An 11,069-nucleotide genomic window follows, 5' to 3' on the forward strand; every position below is an offset into this window, starting at 1 on the left:
GGCAACGCCTCGGACCAGACACACCTCGGCCTGATGGGAAAGACCCTTGAGTTGGCCCAGGTGGCCTCTGAGCTTCTAGGGTGCTACGTGGCCATCAGCTGCCGATCGGCTTCTCCCTGGGTCCAAGCAGCTGACACCCTGCTTCAGAAGCATTTGCCACATCTGGCCATCGAGGCGCCAGCCCGCTCACACCCCCTCTGGCACCTCCCGCCAGCCCTGTCTCGACGGACGGAGGATCGTGTGGGGGGCTCGGTTTGCAGCAACCGCAAGCTGAGCAGCTCCCCCGGCCACGTGTGACTCATCGCCGCCACGGGGAGCAGCGGGAGGCCTCGGCTGGGCTCCGAGCGCCAAAGCTTGGTTCTCAGCGTCTGCCTCCTCCTGCTAGCGGGCTGTAGCAGCACATGGGGACAGCTGCCCGGCCCGTGAGGGCTTCGTGATGTCTCGGGAGACCTGTTGTCGCCTTACAGAGCACCGTACGCTGGGAGCAAAGACAGATGTGCTTTCTATCCGGTCGGCACCCAGGGCGACGTCTCCTGTGCTCAGGAAGACAGAGGGGACATAACAAGGGGATCTCAAATGGGTCCGCACACTCCGTCCAGCAGCACGACGTTCCGCGCAGGAGACCCGCCCCTCCCGCCCCCAGAGTGGGGAATGGAACACCCAGGGGTGTCGAGCACCAATTCCGTGCTGATGACAGCAGCTTCACATTGATCGTGTCATGTCGCTCAACTGCACTGTGGGGCCCACCTCGCAACAAGAGTCCCCTGGCAGAGCGATGACAGGAGGAAGGCCGTGGCCCGGAGCCTCCTTTCGTGGCCCCTGAAGCTCTCCAGGGCCCCAGGCTGGCCGCAGAGCAGAGCCCGCTTGAGGCATCTGCACTAGGGTCCTGGGATGGCTGTGACAAAGTACCACAGCCTGAGTGTGCCGTGTCTCGGTTCTGGAGGCCGGAAGTCCCGGCTCAAGCTGCCGGCAGGGGAGGACCCTGTTCCTGGCTTGCAGACGGCTGCTGTCTCACTAGTCCTCCTGGGGCTGAGAGAGCGGGCTCCCTGGTGTCTCTCCTTGGAAGGACGCAATCCCAGCAGACCGAGGCCTGACCCTTAGGGTCCCATCAACCCTTAGAGACTCTCCCACCAGCCCCGTCCCCGATAGTCACGGTGGGGCTAAGAGCGTCCACATACGGGTCTGGGGAGGGCGAAGACACAATTCGGTCCATAGCGAGGAGTGACACATGGTCGACCCGAAATACAACAGCAGAGTGAGCAGGGCTGACCCAACCCCGAGGGGCACAGGGCAGGACCGGAGGCCCCGTCTCGGGAAAGTGGGGGCGGGGGGGACAGAGAGCAGGAGCCTGCCTGCCGGGAAGAGAGGGGGACAGAGAGAGACAGGGAGCAGGCAGTAGCCAGGATGCCGGTTTAGGGGGTCATCCTGAGTCCCCGAGACCTAGAGCCCCAGACTCATTCCGGAGCTGCCTGACTCCGGGCTTCATGAGAAGACCTCACACCACGTCCCTCACGGAGCCAAGCGGGGACCAGCCGAGGGACTGATTAACATGCCTCGCTGCTACCCCAGTGTCGGAGAAAGAAATCCTTTTGAAGTGTCTACGGGAAATGAAGTTGGAGAAACATAATTACTCCAGACTGACACTGTGCTCTGACTACAGCAAGTCTGAATAGACCGGGCTAAACCACATGATTAATCCAATTAAACAAAACGACTAAATAGCCCTGACCTGGGATTCGGCAGAAAGGAAGGCCGGCTTCTGCCTGGGGCGAGGTGTTCCAGGTGGGGCGTGCTGCCGCCCCGAGTGGGTCTTTTGAAATGGCAGCTGATGGCAAGGTCACTCAAGGACAAGGTCAAGACACAGCCTGACTCCTTTGCCCAGAATCTCGGAAGCCCATCCAGCCCAGACGACTTTGAGCCGCTTGTGAGGGCGGGGCCTCTGTGTACCTTACATTAAGTGCGTGCTTGAGAACAGCCGTGGAGATGCCATCGTCCCATCATGTATCTGGTGTTTGTCTCCCTTGATAAAGGGAGAATAAGACGCAACCCCAACGACTTCCCTCCTTCCCCGCTGTTTCTGCGGAGCCTGGACCGCCTTCACCGAGAGCCGACACTCACCTGGCTGTCGAATGAGTGACAGATGGAATCAGCCTGGGGAGAAGGGGCGGGATGTTCCGGACAGAGGGACAAATAGTCAATAAAAGGGCCAGCGGCCAGAGAAAGCCTGGTGTGTTCCAGAGAGGGTCGGAGGGCCAGTGTGGCTCCGGGAAGGCCAGCGTGGACAGACGTGGCTGGGGGGCGGGGCAGGGGCTCTCGAGCCTCCTCTGGGACCCCCCTGGGGCACTGCCACCACCCAGAGTCTAACCTCCTTCTGGGCCGCAGCAGAGAGGCATCTCACCAGCCCCACCGGCCTCCTCCGCCCTGTCTGGACAACCCCTTGGGACCCTGGCGAGTTGTAGGTGTGCGCTTGTCCCCACAAGTCCTCTGCCCTGGGCGGAAAGCTGCCCCATTAGGTTGCCTGTGAGGACAGACTCTGACCCTGAGGATGAAAAGGTTTTACTCCCCCTAATCCAGCGGTCCCCAGCCATTTTGGCAGCAGAGGCTGGTGCTCCTTGAGCATCGAATGCCTGAGGACCTGAGGCGGAGCTGAGGCGGTGATGCCGGCGCTGGGGGCGGCTGCAGATGCGGACGAGGCTTCGCTCCCTCCTGCTGTGCAGCCCGGTTCCTGGCAGGCCGCGGACCGGTACCGGTCCACAGCCTGAGACTGGGGACCCTGTCCTAATCCTTTGCATTTCGGTTCACCTCTGGAAGGACGGAACACACCCTTCAGGCGGTGGCCCCGCTCCCCACTTGATCCACAGATGGTGCATTTTTTTCTTTACAGCTTTCCCATGAGAATAGGGCCTTGTCTAATCACCAAATACACAATACTATTTTAATGATAATTACAGGCTTTCTGGGACCCAGCACAGCTCACGCTCTGGTAGAGGTGGGTGCTGTTGAAATGCTCAGTGGGGGGGGGAGAGGAAGCAGCAGCCCCCCAGATCCCTCCCACCTGCCTCGGGGTAAATTGTACCGACATCCACCCCAACGAGCCCTATAATCGATGACGATGGTACGATCTGAGCTACGTGAATATTTCTATTTAAAGCACAGAGCAAGCACAGCGGCCATGCAAGCTCCGCCCCGCCTTCTCTGACAGCGGTGGGGGAAGCGGGGTTCACCAACAAGGAGCCAGACAGATGGGGTTGGGGTAGGAAGCACCGAATAACTCTGCCTCTAAAGCAGCCTCTTGACCTGAGTCGTGCTGTGTGACCCGGAGCCGGCCGCTCGGCCTCCGAGCCCCGGCAGATCCACTTTCAGAGGAAGCGCTCGTTACCCGCTGGACGGCACGCGCAGGACCCGGCGAACATCCAGCTGCGACAGAGCACGAAAGCACGTTCGGGAGAAAGAAAGAGCAGGGCCTCCTTACAGCGCGGTCGTGAATGTGAAGTCCCAGCCCATTGGCTTCCTGGGGCCTCTGTAAGGAAGTGACACAGACTGGGGGCTTACACGACAGACTCCCCTCCCGGTTCTGGGGGGCAGAAGTCCTCAGTCAAGGTGGCACGGGGCCTGCTCCCTCTGCGAGTCCGGGTAGAGCCCTACCTTGCCTCTTCCGGCTTCCAGTGGGGACCGGCGACCCTGGGCTTGCGGGCGCCGCTCGCCGGCCCCTGCCTGCCTTCCCGCGGCCTTCTCTCTGTCCCTCCTGCTGTATTCTCATAGGGACCCCAGTCACTGCGCTGGGGCCACCCCCATCCAGGACAACCTCCAGCAGTAACATCCGCCGAGGCCCGTTTCCAGTAAGGTCCCGTTCGGAGGTTCCGGGTGAGCGCGGATCTCGGGGGGCCCACCACCCCCCGCATGACAGCAGCTCTCCGTGGAGCCCTGACAGGGCACCTGGCACTCAATCCGAATGTGCAGTGCTGGCCGTCGTGGTGTCTTAAAAGCTGCTGAAATGTCGACTGGTTTTGTGCTTCCTCTCACGCCCACAAAACGCTGACCGCTTCCTGGCTGGCACTCTGCCGCGGTCCACGGGGCCCCTCGTGCGCTGCGCACAGGGTACCATGGCGACTCAGGTCAGGACCGGCGCCTCCTGCCCAGGGACCAGGCCCTGCTCTCCCAGCGGGCTGAGCTGTTCCTCTGGTCCTCACCACCGTGCTGTGGTTGCACGGCCACCCGGGGGAGACCCTGCAGCGCGATGTAAACCGTCCACAGGGACAGGCCAGAGAGGGAGGGCCTTTCCCTAGCCCAGCCTCAGTCCCCCCTCGAACCCGTCCGGCTGAGCCCGCCACGTGGCGCCTTGGCAGGTGAGCGAGGCGATGGTGACGGTGGGCGTTTTCGAGGCTTCATGTGCATTTCAGACTCGTCCTCACTACTCCCTCCAGGGCCTGACGATGGGGACACATGGCCCGGGCCCCTCACCACCTCTCACGTGGCGAGTCCCCAGATCCCGCCGGGTCACGCCTAATTAACTGCTGCTGGCAGAAGCTGGTGACAGCGCCGCTGGCTGGTTGTGTGGTTTGGGGGTGCACGATATGCCGGCCTGTGGTCTGGGTGCGTGCTGGGCGCCGGCAGCATCCAGTGCAGTGAGAGCATTTAACCTTGCCATTCCGAGACCCGCCGAATTTCTCCAAACGGGTTCAATCGTGACATGCAGACCAGGGTACCTCGGTCTCCCCGGAGCACAGGGAGGGAGGCTGTTTGCCAGAGCTCCCCTCCCAAGGGACTCGGGATGCTCCCTCCGTGGCGGCAAGGACTTTACACAGGTGCTCGCCCGGCCACCAGCAACCCGCCGAGGACTGCTTCACTGCTCCTGATTAAAGCGGAGAGTGGCATAAACAGTGGGCTTCTGGGTCCTTCGTCACACGGAGGTGCTTCTGCTTCTTCCTCTCATCAGCAAAATCTAAATGGAGTGCAGTGTACAAACCTTTAAAGGGTAAGTCACATTTTAAAACACTGTGAACGCTGGAGAAAACACGGCCCGCCCTGGTCTCAGAGCTGGTGTCCCCTCAAAACCATGTAAGACCCCTCGGCCCTCCGTGCCTGGAGGAGAGGCGAGCCTGAGCAGGACAGAGGGGTCCCACCCTGTGCTCGCAGGGGCTGGGGGGACACAGAGCTGACCCCGCGGGCACCAGCGCCTGCAAACACCAGCTCATCGGGAGCTCCCTCCTCTAGGACGGAACTAGAGATGCCAGGTGCGTGAGCGCGGCCACCGCTGCTCTGTGACAGCGGGGGGCTTCATGTGGCTTCCCACGGTGGCTGCAGTCACCCTGGCTCTCTCCAGACTGTTAGGACAGCCCGCGGCCGGATTTTTGGGCCTCCGTGTCACCCCTAAACACAGCTGTGGTCTGTCCCCGTTCCTACTCAGTGACCCGCCCATGGCTCCCTGTTCCCTGTACCCCAACGGCTGGCATCAGTCCTCCCAGCCCCGCTCCCCACTCCCCTGTCACTGCTAACAGACATGCCTGCACCTGCCCCTTCGTCGGCTCTGCCCTCTACCTGGGATGTCTTCGTCCGCTTCTCCCTTCATTCATTCAGTCATTCAGTCATTCAAGTAATATTTCTTGAGTTCCCACTATAACCCCGGGCGCTGTCCTTGGTGCTGAACATCGAGCGGCAGATAAACAGACAAAATCTTTCGCCTCTTGGAGTTCTCAGGAACCAAGCCAATCCTCCGTGTCGAGCTTCACCCCAAGGCCGGCTGTGCCCGGTGCTGCCGTGGACACCCACCTTCTCCTCTGCTGCATGGGCCGTCAGTCCGTGCCGCACGCACACACACACGTCTCCCGTCCCGGACCCCGAGCTCTGGGGGGAGGGGACTTGGTCCTGCTCATCTTTATCTCCCGGGCTGCTCACCCTAGAGCCCAAACCCTAGTGGGAGTTGGACAAACGTGTTTTGAACGAACGGCTGGCCCAGTAATGGATCCATTCTCAGAGCTCAAGTGAGCCCTGGGGACACGGAGCCCAGGGCGAAGCCACGTTGATAGACACAGTGAGGGAGAGTGGATGAGAGGAAGCCAAAGTGCCTGGGACAGGGGACAGCAAAGCTGGCCGACCGGAGCAGACGCTAGAACAGAGAGTCTGGACACAGGACCGCATGCTGCACAGCGGCAGACGGTCTCGTCTTCCTTTTCAGGTGACCTTGGCCCCATCTTACGAAACACAGGTCCCTCTGAACCTCTCCCCTCCGGTCCTTTTCTTCTCTCTGCCTATCATCCACGTCCACTTCCACGTCCACGTCCATCTCCATCTCCATCTCCATCTCTATGTCCATCTCCATCTCCATCTCCGTCTCCGTCTCCGTCTCCGTCTCCGTCTCCGTCTCCGTCTCCGTCTCCGTCTCCGTCTCCGTCTCCGTCTCCGTCTCCGTCTCCGTCTCCGTCTCCATCTCCGTCTCCATCTCCATGTCCATGTCCATCTCCATCTCCATCTCCATGTCCATCTCCATGTCCATCTCCACGTCCATCTCCATCTCCATCTCCATCTCTATGTCCATCTCCATCTCCATCTCCGTCCAGAGCTCAAGTGAGCCCTGGGGACACGGAGCCCAGGGCGAAGCCACGTTGATAGACACAGTGAGGGAGAGTGGATGAGAGGAAGCCAAAGTGCCTGGGACAGGGGACAGCAAAGCTGGCCGACCGGAGCAGACGCTGGAACAGAGAGTCTGGACACAGGACCGCATGCTGCATGGCGGCAGACGGTCTCGTCTTCCTTCTCAGGAGACCTTGGCCCCATCTTACGAAACACGGGTCCCTCTGAACCTCTCCCTCCGGTCCTTTTCTTCTCTCTGCCTATCATCCACATCCACGTCCACGTCCATCTCCACGTCCACGTCCATGTCCATCTCCATGTCCATCTCCATCTCCATCTCCATCTCCGTCTCCGTCTCCATGTCCATGTCCATGTCCATCTCTATGTCCATCTCCATCTCCATCTCCGTCTCCGTCTCCACATCCATCTCCACATCCATCTCCACGTCCATCTCCATCTCCGTCTCCGTCTCCACATCAATGTCCATGTCCATCTCTATGTCCATCTCCATCTCCATCTCCGTCTCCGTCTCCATGTCCATCTCCGTCTCCGTCTCCATCTCTGTCCTGCATTCTCTTCCTCTCTCTTTCTTCTCAAAAGCTGAGTCACCAGCAAGAGGACCCAGAGGAAGAGGTAAATACGTGGAAAGTGCCGTGAACTCCTCATGTAGGTCTGCTGGGCGTGCAGGCGTCACTTCCTGGGAGCAGAGGAAACGCGATGGGGCGAAACCGTGGGGGAGGGTCGGTGGGGAGCACGGGCAGGCGAGGTGGCCTTTCGTGGTCAGACGGGGCAGCAGGGATTTGGGAAGCGGGGAGGGGGAGTCCTGGTGGTCGGCAGCCCTCGTCCTCCAACCCGTCCAGCTGGCTTCACGCCTTAAGCCTCTCCTAGACCCACGCCGCTCAGCGCCTCCCTTTGGCGCAGCCTCCAGCAACTCACAGCCCTGCGCTCGCCCAGCAGCCTCTCGCTGCGCCCCGCTCCGGATGCGGTTCTCCCCTGCAGAAGGTGCCCACTCTGGTCCCACCCATCGGAGACGTGCTGAGAAGCTGGCAGATCTCATCTACCAGGTGGATTACGGCTGGATGGGTGCTTTTCCATGGGAGGATGGGAGGCACCAGGTGGACATGGCAATGGTGGCCTTTGGTGGATCCTCGATTCCCAAGAGGCATTTGGCCGTGAACATGTGCCGGGCCCCCTCGGGCTGCAGAGGGGGAAATGAAGGGAACCGGGCGGGACCCCTCGGGGGCTCAGAAAAAAGTGGGGCGGCTCTGTCAGGGCCGTGGGGTCAGGCGGCTCAGGCGGAAAGGAGTCGAGCTGTAGGGGGAACAGGGGAGAGAGAGGCCCCGGGCCCTCTTCCAAAGACGATGAAACACGGGGGTCGAAACTCCGCGCAAAGCACTCGCGCCCACAGGCAGCCCCATCCCCGTGCAATTCCTCAGGGTCACGTGATGGCCTCTGCTGCATCTCAGCTGTGCCCGAGCGGCTCCTTTTGGCTCTGCGAGAAGGTAAGTTGTGTTTGTCTCTGGTCAAGAGCTCGTGTCAAGTCACACGGAAAAGGTCGGGCTACAGCCTGAGAAGTCTAGACAGTGCTGTGCAGAGTGAGGCCCGCCTGTCACGGGTGGAAGGTGATCATGGGACAGGTGGGCCCCCCAAGCTGGCGGCCAGGCCCCACTTCCCTGGAGCCCAGAGAGACGGGCAGCAAGGGCCCCTCTTCGCTTCATGGGGCGGGGGCCAGATGGGTCCTTCCAGGTCTCAGAGGGTGGGCTTCTGCGGGTGAGAAGGGCCCCTGCAATCATCCATCCTTCAAGACACAATTGCTGAGCACGCCAAGCTCCTGGGTCACACCAGGTGAGCACCTGCCCACGCCAGCCTCCTAGTTCACACCTGAGGAGCACCTGTCCACGCCAGCCTCCTCGTTCACACCTGAGGAGCACCTGCCCACGCCAGTCTCCTAGTTCATACCTGAGGAGCACCTGCCCACGCCAGCCTCCTAGTTCACACCTGAGGAGCACCTGCCCACACCAGCCTCTGAGCACCTGCACGCCAGCCTCCTAGTTCACACCTGAGGAGCACCTGCCCACGCCAGCCTCCTAGTTCACACCTGAGGAGCACCTGCCCACACCAGCCTCCTAGTTCACACCTGGTGAGCACCTGCGTTATGTAGGTCCCAGTCCTCTCAGATCGGCTTCTGGCCGGGTGTTCGTTCTCTCGTCAGCTCCTCTAAGTCCTGCCCCTGCCCCGGTCCCCTGCGCGGCCTGTGTTGGGAAGGGACTGCCACAGGGCCATGTGGCTCTCACTCTGTGCATGGCCTGTGAGCCGTTCTGTCTGAACTCACGTTCTAGTCCCTAAGAAGTTCTGGATCCCGCTCCTTCCTGAGAAGCTGCGTCTCCGCTCAGTTCTGCTCAGGACGTTTTGCACTTTCTGATAGATTTTATTTCTAAATCTAACTCGTCACAGTGTGTAGTGCCCCTTGCCAAGATCTTCAAATGGCAACGAGTTGCATAAGCAAGTGCCACCTCCATCTGCCTGAGTTCACAGGGGCCAGCGCCCGCATCTGAATCAGACGTAGCATCTCGCGTTTGCTTTCTGCTTCCGCTCGCACCGGCCGGACGTGCCACCTCGTGGCCGTGCCCCAGGATGCAGTGGGGACAGAAAGAGCAACACCGTGGCCCTGCCACTTCTGGCTTTGGGACCAAGGACAGCTTGTTTTAGTTGCCGAACCTCAGCTTCTCCCCTGGAGAATGTCAGCTGGCTGAGAGGATCACGCAGGAGCGTGGCTGGGAGGCTCCTGGCCCAGCGCCTTCTGCGAGCCACGGGGGTGGCATCCGTTCGCAGACCGCCCACTGTGTTCTGAATGACAGGGTGCGGGCTTGAGTGCGTGAGTCTGGGCTCGCCCGTCACGGAAGGCAAGCTCAAGGCTCCATCAAGGCCACTCGCTAGATGTGTGGGCTCTCGGCAGCGTGGACCTCTTAGGTTTGCTCAAGCCTTAAGCGATACAATGAATATAAAGCGCTTCTCCGGGTACGTAGCACACGATAAAGGCTCGATAAATATCAGCTATCAGGGGCAACAGCCAACGTGTACAGAGGGTTTTGTGCATCAGACACTGTTCTGAGCACGTTACATCTGTGAACTCATCGGAGCCCACACCTTCCCCATTTCCAAGGAGGAAACCGAGCACAGAGACGTGAAGTCATCGCCCGGGGTCGCACAGCTCATCGGTCTGGCCCTCGAGTCACGGGGCTGTCGGTGGACTCTGCACTCCCCAGGGGAAGGGGCTGCGCCTTCTTAAGCCACCTCCCGGACTGGCTGTGCCACAGACGCCTGCGGCGTGAGCCGAGGCAGAGATGAGCCTCCGTAGGCTCTCGACACGACACCCACTAGGTGAGCCTGGAATGAGGCCGCACAAAATGTCGTGTCCAGAAGCGAGAACAAAGTATTTGTATAACCGTGTGAGAAGCGGGTTTCTGCAGAGCGCCTTCTCCGTCGGTTCCGGCGACTCCTGCCCTACGCAGGGTCCACCTGCCACCTCTGAAGCACCTGTGAGTGTGGGATGCAGGTGTCACCATGCTGGCCTTCCTCTTATGTCTGCCCCATAAACTCAGGGGGAACAGGAGCCCTCATGCCAGCTTCTAAGGGGCGGCCCGCTCGACACCAGGTTCCAGACTGCACGTGGTGGATGGAATGTTCCAGCCCGTGAAATGTGACATTTGCTGCCGCCGTCCCGCACGGGGGCCCGTGGACACCCAGGAAGCTCAGCTGCGTCTCTGAGCTTTGGCTTCCTGGTCCATAACAGAGAGCGCAAGGCGTGAGAAGCACCTCCACACCCCACTGCTCTGAGCCCCCGTCGGCTCTCCTGGGCCACCGCAGTCCCACGAGTGACCTTCTCACTTCCTCTCAGAGCCCTGTGTGTTGGGATGAACAGTGTCCCCCAAAATTATGTTCACCCGAGACCTCATCATGTGGCGTTTTTTGAGTGTAAGGTTATTCTAGATGTGAGTAGCTGAGCTAAGGTGGACTAAGGTGGGCCCTCGCCCCAGCGGCTTATGAGGAGAAGGAGACTCAGACACAGGTGCACATGGTTGTGGAAGGCCAGGTGACGCCCGGGACAGAGACTGGAAGGACGTGGCCACCAGCCAGGGAGCACCTGGAGCCCCGATGTGGCCACCAGCCAAGGAGCACCTGGAGCCCCGAGGCCTGGGAGAGGCAGGCAGGACCCTCCCCCGGGGCCCGCGGAGGGAGGGGGCCCTGCCCGCACCCGGATTTCACACTTCTGGCCTCGGGATCTGGGAAAGAACCCCCTTGTGGTGTTTCAAGCCCCCAGCTTGCGACGAGTTGCTCAGGTGTCCTCAGGCCCCTGGTGCCACTGGGCGGGGAGAAGGGGCTCTTCCCCTTTGCCTCCTCTGCGCGAAACTTCTGCGGCGTCCTGTCTCACCGAGCATACCACAAAAGCCCGACCACGCGGGCCAGGGTCCAGGCCCCCCAGTGGCCGCCGCCCCGGC

This window comes from Pteropus alecto, unplaced genomic scaffold, assembly GCF_000325575.1.
Source record: "Pteropus alecto unplaced genomic scaffold, ASM32557v1 scaffold125, whole genome shotgun sequence".
Classification (NCBI taxonomy): Eukaryota; Metazoa; Chordata; class Mammalia; order Chiroptera; family Pteropodidae; genus Pteropus; species Pteropus alecto.